Source organism: Sapajus apella, unplaced genomic scaffold, assembly GCF_009761245.1.
Source record: "Sapajus apella isolate SASKATOON/1434 unplaced genomic scaffold, GSC_monkey_1.0 scaffold1, whole genome shotgun sequence".
Lineage (NCBI taxonomy): Eukaryota > Metazoa > Chordata > Mammalia > Primates > Cebidae > Sapajus > Sapajus apella.
Window position 1 is genome coordinate 20,297 of NW_022436941.1, and position 11,927 is coordinate 32,223.

At 40.3% G+C, this 11,927-nt stretch overlaps 1 long non-coding RNA gene across 1 annotated transcript in view; it reads right to left on the minus strand.

The window, feature by feature from the left end:
* Window positions 1-473: 473 nt before the first annotated feature.
* LOC116565735 overlaps window positions 474-11,927 on the minus strand; it is a 20,908-nt gene continuing 9,454 nt past the window's right edge. The window contains exons 2-3 of the long non-coding RNA XR_004275575.1: window positions 9,302-9,305; window positions 474-563 (exon numbers count right to left, since the gene is read on the minus strand). This is a non-coding gene — a long non-coding RNA (uncharacterized LOC116565735). The remainder of the gene's footprint in view (window positions 564-9,301; window positions 9,306-11,927) is intronic.

The following is an 11,927-nucleotide window of genomic DNA, read 5'->3' on the forward strand; positions in this document are numbered from 1 at the left end:
GAGAATTACCTGAGGTCAGGAGTTCGAGACCAGCGTGACCAACATGGAGAAACCTTGTCTCTACTAAAAATACAAAATTAGCCGAGTATAGTGGTGCATGCCTGTAATCCCAGCTACTCAGGAGGCTGAGGCAGGAGAATCACTTGAACCCTGGAGGCAGAGGTTGCAGTGAGCTGAGATCATACCATTGCACTCCAGCCTGGGCAACAAGAGTGAAACTTCCATCTCAAAAATAAACAAATAAATAAATATAAATAAATAACTAAATATTAGTTTTATTATATTTTTAGTTTCCTATAAATTTACAATCAATAAAGAGTTTTTATGTTTTAACAAAAAATTTTGAAGGTCATAGAACAATCATTTTTTCCCATTGATTATTAAGATCACTTTACATAGTTTCATCTTACATTAGCAATGTGTGTGTGTGTGTGTGTGTATGTGTAGTTTTAAGGAGGGACGAACTTAATAGGCAAGAAGGAAGGGAGAAGACAGAAGGAAGGAGCTCCCCAGTACAGAGACGGAGGGAGGGTGGCTCCAAAGCTGAAAGCGGAGGTCCCCACCTACCTTGGATACCAGCTGTAGGACATGATGTCTTATGTGCATAGGGCTCAGGAGATCGGTTTGACCAGATGTGATTCACATAGCTTGAGAGAATGCTGGCCCTCCCACCCTAGCCTTTTAATATGCAAGCGTAGGGCGTCAAGGATGTTGTACACATGTAGAGATATGTGAGGCGGCCATGTTGCCGAACATGTGGGGCAAGGGCTAGAAGGCTGGGGGAATCACCATGTTGAATGGATCCAGTTTCTAATGGCCTGCATTTGCATATCAAAGGTTACTGGCCTGGCTCTAAGAGCTGAGGCTTTACAAGAAACCTTTCCGGAGGTGTTTTTAAAAATGAAAACTTCCCAAGGACTTCTTTTCCTATCTGCCTAAAATAATTTCTTAATAACTTCTACCACATTCCTCCCTCTGGCGATATCACACTAACGACTGTTAGGGGGTTTTGGGCAATGACTTTTTCTGACTACTTCCTGCTGAAAAGGGGCAGCGAACGGGGGAACAGCACCTAGGGCTCCTCCTGGGGTCGATCTAAGGGTCCTCGGAAGAATGGGTGTCCATGTGTGGTTCAGGCTACCGCACCATTTTTGGAGTTGGATTGCTTCTAGTCGAGAATAAACAATTCAAGTTATAGTATTGAGTATACAGGGTCCAAATATCAATACAAGACATATAAGCAACAGAGTGCTTAATAAAGGGGTTAACCAATTCCATAAAGAAGACTGGAATTTATTTAAAAAAGAATTGTAGCCACTCGAAGCTGAAGCTGGCATTTTCCTTGAGCCTGTCAATAATTTTAATTTGATTTTTAAGTACCTGTAGATTTTACTCTACTAGAGATGTTAATCCAAAAGCAGCATGTTTCCATTAAAGCTGAAACTAGCCAGGCATGGTGGGTGGCTCGCGCCTATAATCCCAGCACTATGGGAGGCTGAGGCTGGCAATCACGAGGTCAGGAGATCAAAACCATACCGCCTAACATGATGAAACCCCGGCTCTATTAAAAATACAAAAAACTGGCCACCTGCGCAGTGGCTCACGTTTGTAATCCCAACACTCTGGGAGGCTGAGGTGGGCAGATCACGAGGTCAGGAGTTATAGACCAGCCTGGCCAACACAGTGAAACCCTGTCTCTACTGAAAAAAAAAAAAAAATACAAAAATTAGCTGGGGGTGACGGCAGGAGCCTGTAATCCCAGCTACTCAGGAGGCTGAGGCAGGAGAATCGCTTGAACCCAAGAGGTGGAGGTTGCAGTGAGCCAAGATTATGCCACTGCACTCCAGCCTGGACGACAGAGCTAGACTCCGTCTCAACACAAACAAACAAACAACAACAAAAAAAACCATTAGCTGGACGTGGTGGCATGTGCCTGTAGCCTGTAGTCCCGGCTACTCTGGAGGCTGAGGCAGGAGAATCTCTTGAACCCAGGAGGTGAACTGAGATTGTGCCACTGCACTCCAGCCTGGGCAACAGAGCAAGACTCTGTCTCAAAATAAAATTAAATAAATAAATAAAACTGCATTACTAAACCCAATAAAAAGTCCTAGCTGACTCAGTGATATTAAAACTTTCATGCTTCCCTTTTGTCAGTAACTATTATCCCTGCTGTAAGGATACTACTTAAGCAAAATACCACAGCAACGGAAACTCGGTCCAATATTTCAGTTAGAAGGTGCTACCATGTATAACCCTACTGCAGACAGTAGAATGAGGACAGCAGTTTCCACAAGTGTGGTGTGGCAGGTAATTTCCACCTAAAATTTTACTTGCCAAGATACAGAACTCCCCTTTGAGGGTATATGAAGTTCCTTGATTTTATTTTCCCAAACAAAGAAACCTCCAGATTATGAGCACCTTATTTACTTTCATTACCTGGCAGAATTTGCAAGATAATTGCCCAGAACTAGCATATTGATTCACCTTTTTATGTTACCCATCCGTTTTTTTTTTTTTTTTCCAAGCTGCAGAAGATCACCACTTAATTCACAGGCATAAGCAGGGTTAGTCTAAAATGTAGGTTAAAAAGCTTAAAAACAATGAATGAGACTAGGATTTAATGACACATGTATGATAAGCTTTGGAACAAAATTTTTCTCTCCAGTCCTCATTTTTGGTAAAAACTAGTTATGAATGAACTTTAGTCTTACACTTGGCCTGATTATTTGCATGAAGTGCAGCAAGAATGGTTATTTCTACACAGGCCTTTTGGATTGACTTTGATGAAACTCTTCCACAAGGAATTTCAGATAACACTTTTTTTAAAAGCCAAGCCCAGCCATGGGTTTGTATCCTCTAATACCTGTAAGTTGGTTCATCCTCTGCTCTTGAGATCCCAAGATAAACTCAGAGCTTCCAGACCCGTTAGAAAGTGACATTCTTTACTGACTACAGGTTAGGAACACTGTGCAGGGACTGTGTAGACAAGGTATAAGGCCAATTCTCTCCAAGGGGCTTTTATTGGCTCTGCATATCAAGCTTGATTCCTTAAAGGGAAACATACTCTTTCAGTTAAAGCCTTGGTAAAATCATCAGTTTTGCCACTTGTGTTCTGCTGACAAAGAAAAATGGATTCTTATTGTACTGAGGCAAACTACTGCATTTCCATAAGTTATGAATTCTTACAGATAGTCTCCAAATTTCATAGGAACCAGGCAGAGAAAAATGAACAGGCTCCAAATTTTGTTCACAGTGGTATACCTTACTTAATTATTATTATTATTATTATTTTGAGATGGAATTTTCTGCCCAAGCTGGAGTGCAGTGGCACCATCTCAGCTCACTGCAACCACCGCCTCCTGGGTTCAAGTGATTCTCCTGCCTCAGCCTCCCGACTAACTGAGATTACTGGCACACGCCACCACGCCCAGCTAATTTTTTGTATTTTTAGTAGAAACAGGGTTTCACCATGTTAGGCTGGTCTCAAACTCCTGACTTCAGGTGATCTACCTGCCTTGGCCTCCCAAAATGCTGGAATTACAGGCATGAGCCACAGTGCACGGCCTACCTTACTTAATTATTAAAGGCCGAAAATACTTTAAAATAAGTTTCCTTGACTCAGTCTGATGACTGAATTTCCTTTCCCGGCCCATGCACAAAAATGATACTGCTCCGATGAGTAGAGGAACATCAGGGTTCTTGGTCCTCATGCTGATTTAGATAAAATGACAGAGCCACACGTGGAGTGGTTTTAAGGAGTGGAGAGTTTAATAAGCAAGAAGGAGGGGAGAATACAGAAGAAGCTCCCTGGGACAGAGACAGAGTGAGGGGGGCTCCAACGCCAAAAGAGGAGGTCCCCTGCATTAGCAATTTTTAAGGTCCTGTACAACCGCCCAAAGCGAGGACTGCCTGTACGTACTCTTTCACACTTCGCTTTTTAAAACTTATCAGCTTTATTTTGTTTGTTTGGAGATGAAGTCTCACTCTGTCGCCCAGGCTGGAATACAGTGGTGCGACCTGGCTCACTGCAACCTCCACCTCCCGGGTCCGAGCAATTTTCCTGCCTCAGCCTCCCGAGTAGCTGAGATTACAGGCGTGCACCACCATGCCCAGCTATTGGTTTTGGTTTTTGAGACAGTCTTGCTGTGTCACTCAGGCTGGAGTGCAGTGGTGTGATCAGATCTCACTGCAGCCTCGACCTCCTAGGCTTAAGTGATCCTCTCACCTCAGCCTTCCAAGTAGCTGGGACTACAGGCATGTACACCATGGGTAGCTAATTTTTTCTATTTTTTTGTGGAGATGGGGGTCTCACTAGGTTACTCAGGTTGGTCTCAAAACTCATGGCCTCAAGCAGTCCTTCTGTCTCACCCTCCCAAAGTGTTGGGATTACAAGCATGAGCCACCACATCCAGCCTTACCAGCTGTACTGAAGTATAATTTATATACCATAAAATTTACTTCTTAAAATTATACAGTACAATGAATTTTGACAAATGTTTACATCTGTGTAACCACTATGCCATCAAAATGTAGAACATTTCTATAACCTTCAAAAGTTCCCTCATGCCCCTTTCCAATCAATTCACTAGTTCTCTAGCTCCAGGCAATAACTGATCTACTTCCCGTCACTACAAATTAGTTTTGCCTCTTCCAGAATTTAATCTAAATGGAATCCTATAACATATACTCTTTTGTATCTGTCTTCTTTTGCTCAAAAGTTCTTGAAATTCATTCATGCTGCTATGTGTATCAGCAGTGTGTACCATTTGATTGCTGAGCAGTATTGTATTGTGTAGCTATATCACAATTTGTTTATTCAGTTAACTGTTGGTGGACATTTGAGTTGTGTCCAGTTTGGTGCTATTCTGAATCAAAGTGATATGAACAACCATGTGCAAGTATTTTTGTAGGCATTTTTTTTTAATTTTTGTAGGCATATTATTTTTTAAATTTCTCTTGGATAAATACTCAAAAACAATTGCTTTGGGGTCATATGAAATGGGAAGTATATGCTTAACTTTATAAGAAGCTGCTAAACTATTTTTCAAAGTGCTAATATCACTTTACATTTTCATCAGCAATGTATAAAGAGTTCCACTTGCTACATTTTCTCACCAGTGCTTCCTATGTCAATTTTTCAGATTTTAGCAATTCTAGTGGGTGTGTAATACTATCTCATTGAGGTTTCAACTGTTTTTCCCGGTTGACTAGAGATGCTGAGCATCTTTTCGTGTGTTTATTGTCTATTTGTATATCTTCTTGAAGTATTTGCTCCTATGTTTTGTTCATCTTTAACTGAGTTGAATGTCTTCTTAAAATTGAGCTATGGGAGTTTTAAAATATATTCTTTTTATTTTTTTATTTTATTTATTTATTTTTTTGAGACAGAGTTTCGCTCTTGTTACCCAGGCTGGAGTGCAATGGCGCGATCTCGGCTCACCGCAACCTCTGCCTCCTGGGTTCAGGCAGTTCTCCTGCCTCAGCCTCCTGAGTAGCTGGGACTACAGGCACGCGCCACCATGACCAGCTAATTTTTTGTAGTTTTAGTAGAGACGGGGTTTCACCATGTTGACCAGGATGGTCTCGATCTCTTGACCTTATGATCCACCCGCCTTGGCCTCCCAAAGTGCTGGGATTACAGGCTTGAGCCACCGCGCCCGGCAAAATATATTCTTAATGTAAGCTCTTTGTCACATACATATTTTGTGGATATTTTATCCCAGACTGTGACTTGTCTTTTCACTTTCTTAGTTGTGTCTTTTGAACAGCAGAATCTGTAATTTTGATAAGGCCCAATCTATTTTTTTCTTTTATAGTTTGTATTTCTTAAGTCCTATTCAAAAACTCTTTGCCTACGAAAACTTATGATGATTTTCTTCTATATTTTCTTCTAGAAGTTTTATAGTTTTACCATTTGTAATTTGGTCTATGAATCTTTTTGAGTTGATGTTTATATATGGTGTATGGTGTGAGGTAACAATGAAGATTCATATTTTTCTGAAGGAATATCCAATTGTCTCTTTGGAAGAATGTGCTGAGAAGGCTATCCTTTCCCCACTAAATAATCTTGGCACCTTAATAAAAAATTATCTGGCCATGTACATATGTATGTGTGGGTTTCTTCTGGGCTCTGTGTTAGGTAGCTAGATATAGATACAGATGACAGTTACATATGTGTAAACACAGTTACACATCTGTATATCCACCGACAGTTGAATGAATAAACTATTGTTGTAACTTTATATACACACATTATATATATGTGTGTACATATACATATTGTATATGTATGTATACACATATACACATGAAGTATATATATGTATGTATACATATATACACACACTTAAAGTAATGGCTCCAGTTCAATTCAAGTTGCTGCAAAGGACACTATTTCATTCCTTTTCATGGCTGAGTAGTATTCCATAGTGTATACATACATATATATATCCCCCACATTTTCTTTATCAACTCATTAGTCAATGGGCACTTAGGTTGGTTTCACATCTTTGCAATTGTGAATTGTGCTGCTATAAACATATGTGTCCAAGTGTCTTTTTCATATAATTGCTTCTTTTCCTTTGGGTAGATACCCAGTAGTGGGCTTGCTGGATTGAGTGATAGATCTACTTTTAGCTCTTTAAGGAATCTCTATACTGTTTTCCATAGAGGTTGTACTAATTTACACTCTCACCGGCAGTGTATAAGTGTTCTCTTTTCCCCACATCCATGCCACATCTCTTATTTTTTGACTTTTTAATATTAACCATTTTTACATGAGCAAAGTGGTATCTTATTGTGGTTTTAATTTGCATTTCCCTGATGATTAGTGATGTTGAGCATTTTTTCATATGTTGTGGGCCATTTGTATATCTTCTTTTGAGAAATGTCTATTCATGTCTTTTGCCCACTTTTTAATGGGATTGTGTTTTATTTTTCTTGGTGATTTGTTTGAGTTCCTTGTAGATTCTGGATATCAGTCCTTTGTCAGATGTGTAGTTTGCAATGATAATATTTTGGATGTTATATTTCCATTATAATTTAATTCAAAGTATTTTCTAATACACCTTGCGATTTCTTCTTTGACCCATGGATTATTTTAAAGTGCATTTTTTTCTTTTTTTTTTTTTTTTGAGAGAGTTTCACTTTTGTTGCCCAGGCTGGAGTACAGTGACATGATCCTGGCTCTCAGGTTCAAGTGATTCTCCTGCCTCAGCCTCTGGAGTAGCTGGCATTACAGGTGAATGCCACCATACTGGGCTAATATTTATTTATTTATTTATTTGGGAGATGGAGTTTCGCTCGCTCTTGTTGCTCAGGCTGGAGTGCAATGGAATGATCTCGGCTCACTGCAACCACTACCTCCCAGGGTTCAAGCAATTTTCCTGCCTCAGCTTCCCGAGTAGCTGGGATTACAGGCATGCATCACCACACCCGCCTAATTTTCTATTTTTAGTAGAGAAGAGGTTTCTCTATGTTGTTCAGGCTGGTCTCGGTCTCCCAATCTCAGGTGATCTGTCGGCCTCAGCCTCCCAAAGCGCTGGGATTACAGGCGTGAGCCACTGCACCCTGGCCCAAATTTTTTCTATTTTTAGTAGAGGCAGGGTTTCATCATGTTGGCCAGGCTGGTCTCAAACTCCTGACCTCAGGTGATCCACCTGCCTCGGTCTCCCAAAGGTTAGGGATTACAAGCTTGAGCCACTGCGCCTGGCCTAAAATGTATTGTTTAGTCACCAAATCTGTAAATATTACCCAAAGATATATTTGTCACTGATTCCTAATTTAATTGTATTGTGATCCAAAAATATATATTATATGTTTTCTTTCTTTTTTTTTGAGACGGAGTCTCACTCTGTTGCTCAGGCTGGATTACAGTGGTGAAATCTCAGCTCACTGCAACCTCCAACTCCCGGGTTCAAGTGATTCTCCTGCCTCAGCCTCCAGAGTAGCTGGGATTATAGGCACCCGCCATGACATCTGGCTAATTTTTGTATTGTTAGTAGAGACAGGGTTTCACCATGTTGGACCAGGCTAATCTCCAGCTCCTGGCCTCAACCAATCCACTTGCCTCAACCTCCCAAAGTGCTGGGATTACAGGCATGAGCCACCGCGCCCAGCCCATTAACATTTCTTTTATGGCACAGAATATGATCTATCTTGGTGAGTATTGCTTACACAACTGTGTAACTCTGAAAACTGTATTCTGCTACTAGTGGTTTTTGTTGTATCCTATAATTGTGAACTAGATCAAATTAGTAACAGTGTTGTTCAGTGATCTTTTCTTCTTCAGTGTTTACTGTATTGCTAATCCCATTCAGTGACGTTTCCATTTCATATATTGTATTTTTCACTTCTAGAAGTTTCATTTGACTCTTTCATTTCTCTCCTCAGTATCTTCATATTTTTCTTTAAATTTTTGATTTAATGAAAAAGTAAAGATTTACATTTTTCTTTAATTTTTTTTTTTTTTTTTTTTTTTTGAGACGGAGTTTCGCTCATGTTACCCAGGCTGGAGTGCAATGGCGCGATCTCGGCTCACCGCAACCTCCGCCTCCTGGGTTCAGGCAGTTCTCCTGCCTCAGCCTCCTGAGTAGCTGGGATTACAGGCACGTGCCACCATGCCCAGCTAATTTTTTATAGTTTTAGTAGAGACGGGGTTTCACCATGTTGACCAGGATGGTCTCGATCTCTTGACCTCGTGATCCACCCGCCTCGGCCTCCCAAAGTGCTGGGATTACAGGCTTGAGCCACCGCGCCCGGCCGTTCTTTAATTTTTTTATAATGGAGGTTTCAAAGTCCTTATCTGCTAATTTTGTCACCTCTGTAATTTCTAGGGATGATTTTCTTCCTGGTTTGGGATCACAGTTTGTTGCTTATTTGCATATCTATTAATGTTTTTGTTGGACAGCAGACATTGTAAATGTTATACTTTTGAGTGTTTGGATTTTGTCTTTCTTTAAGAGGTATTGCAGTTTGTTTAGGAAAGCTATTATGTTTCTTGCAGATCAGGTTGATCTTTTCAAGGCTTGTTTTTTTTTTTTTTTTGTTTTTTGTTTTGTTTTGTTTTTTTGAGACAGAGTCTAGCCCAGGCTGGAGTGCAGTGGCGCGATCTTGGCTCACTGCAACCTCTCCTTCCTGGGTTCAAGTGATTCTCCTGCCTTAGCCTCCCAAGTAGCTGGGATTACAGCCGGCCACCACACCCAGCTAATTTTTATATTTTTAGTAGAAACAGGGTTTCACTGTGTTGGCCAGGCTGGTCTTGAACCCCTGACCTTGTGATCTGCCTACTTCGGCGTACCACAGTGCTAGATTACAAGTGTGAGCCACCACACCTGGCCTTAAGACTTGTTTTTTTGTTTGTTTGGTTTTGTTTTTAATTTGTTTATTTTACTTTTTTAAACTTTGTTAGGACAGGTCTATAGTAACTTTTGCCTTGGGCTAGTTTAGACCTACCACTTAATTCTGATTTTTTTGATTAATCTAATTGTTCAGCAGGATCTCTTTATTATGGCTCAATGGAATTCAAACATTTCCCAGCCCTGTGTGACCACCAACAATTCTTCAGCTAATAGCTCCCTGGCAGTTGTTCTTTGCCCAGCTGCAGAGGAGTGTCAGTGCACTCTGTGCATGCTCGGATTATTATTTAGCCAAAGACTTGGGGATCCATATTCATATTTCTGGAGTTCTTTGTGTAGTTCCATTCTCTCCAGTACTCTGCCCCATAAATTCTGGCTATCTCAATCTTCCCAAACTCTAATATCTGTTTCTCAACTCAGCAAACCATGGTGTGATTCTTGAATTTCCCCTTTCCTGCCCCACAATCTGAAAGTTGTCTCCAGGCAAAAACCTGGAGATCCTAGTTTTCATATCCTCATTTGCTTCTCTTCTCTCACAGATTAGAATCCTGCACTGTCTTTTGAGCCAATGTCTAAAAGCTTTTTTCACACATTTTGATCCACTTCCTAGTTGTTATAGTGGCATATCTGGTTTCACATGGTTGAAAGGAAAAGTTTTCACTTTGCTTTTTGCACTAATAATATATCCTGGAAATCATTCTATATAAATTTATAGAAATCTTCATTTTTTAAATAGCTTCATAAAACTCTATTGTAAGGCTGGATGTGGTGGTTCATGCCTGTAATCCCAGCACTTTGGGAGTCTGAGGCAGATAGATCACCTGAGGTCAGGAGTTTAAGGCCAGCCTGGCCAACATGGTGAAACCCCGTCTCTACTAAAAATACAAAAATTAGCCATGGGTGGTGGCAGATGCCTGTAGTCCCAGCTACTTGGGAGGTGAGGCAGGAGAATTGCTTGAACCCAGGAGGTGGAGATTGCAGTGAGCCTAGATCGCACTACTGCACTCCAGCCTGGGAGACAGAGTAAGACTCTGTCTCAAAAAAAAAAACAAAAACAAAAAACCCAACTCCATTGTATGTGTACATATTATAATCTATTCAACCCATCTTTGACATGTCATTTAAGTAGTTTCCAATATTTTTGCAATTATAATAAATGCTAATGAAGAACCTGATATATATATATATTTGTAATTTTTGAGGTGTGTATGCATAATAAATACCTAATATTGTGATTTCTGGATCATAGGGTAAAGGCATATGCAGTTTTGTTAAATATAAATGTTAAATATAACTATTGTTAAATATTCCCCTTTGTATAGGTTGTACCATCTTGCATTCCTACAAAGAGATGAGAATGTCCATTGTCCCACAGTCTTCTCTGCCAGAGCATACTGTCAAGCTTTTTAATTGTTGCCAATCTGATGGGTAAAAAGATATCTCCAAATAATTTTGATTAAAATTTCTCTTATAAATGAGGTTAAATAGATTTTCGCATGTTTAAGGGCCAGTTTATATGTTTTTTTGTTTTTTAGAGACAAGAGTCTTGCCCAGGCCGAATTGCAGTGACGCAGTCATAGCTCACTGTAGCCTCAAACTCCTGGGCTCAAGCAATCCTCCTACCTTAGCCTCCCAAGTAGCTAGGACTACAGATGGACACCACCATGCCCAGCTAATTTTTTTATTTTTTTAGAGATGTGGGAGTCTCACTATGTTCCCCAGGTTAGTCTTGAACTTCTGGCCTCAAGTGATCCTCCCACCTCGGCCTCCCAAAGTGCTAGGATTACAGCCATGAACCACCACAAATGACCCTATATATTTTTTTGAATTGTCTCTTCATGTCTTATTTTCACTTTTCTAGTAGGTTTTTTTTTTAAGTGTTTCAGCCTAAATTTGTAAAAAAGCTTAGGGAATCTCTGAAGGGATTCTAAATGCTTATGAAAAAATCGAATTAAAAGATAAAAATAAAAATATAAACTTTAATTTTCAACATGAGTGCATCAAGTTCAAGACACTTTTGTAAGCAATGATACCAGCCATTCAGTTCATCCCTAAAGAACTGAGGGTCCTGGGAAGTTAACCACGTTATTGCAGTCTTTTTTATATTGGTTACTGAAGAAAAAATGGGTGCCCTTTAGACTTTTAAGATTAGGAAACAAAAACAAGTCAGAAAAAGCTAAATCAGGAATGTATTGGTTGCCTAATGATTTCCCAACAAAACTCTCACAAAAATTGCCCTTGCTTGATGAGAAGAATGAGCAGGAGCATTGTCATAGTTAAGGAGGAATCTGGGGAAGCTTTCCCAGGCATTTTTCTGCTAAAGCTTTGGTAACTTTCTCAAAACACTCTCATAAAAACAGATCTTGGCCGGGCTCGGTGGCTCAAGCCTGTAATCCCAGCACTTTGGGAGGCAGAGGCGGGTGGATCACGAGGTCAAAAGATCGAGACCATCCTGGTCAACATGGTGAAACCCCGTCTCTACTAAAAATACAAAAAATTAGCTGGGCATGGTGGTGCGTGCCTGTAATCCCAACTACTCAGGAGGCTGAGGCAGGAGAATTGCCTGAACCC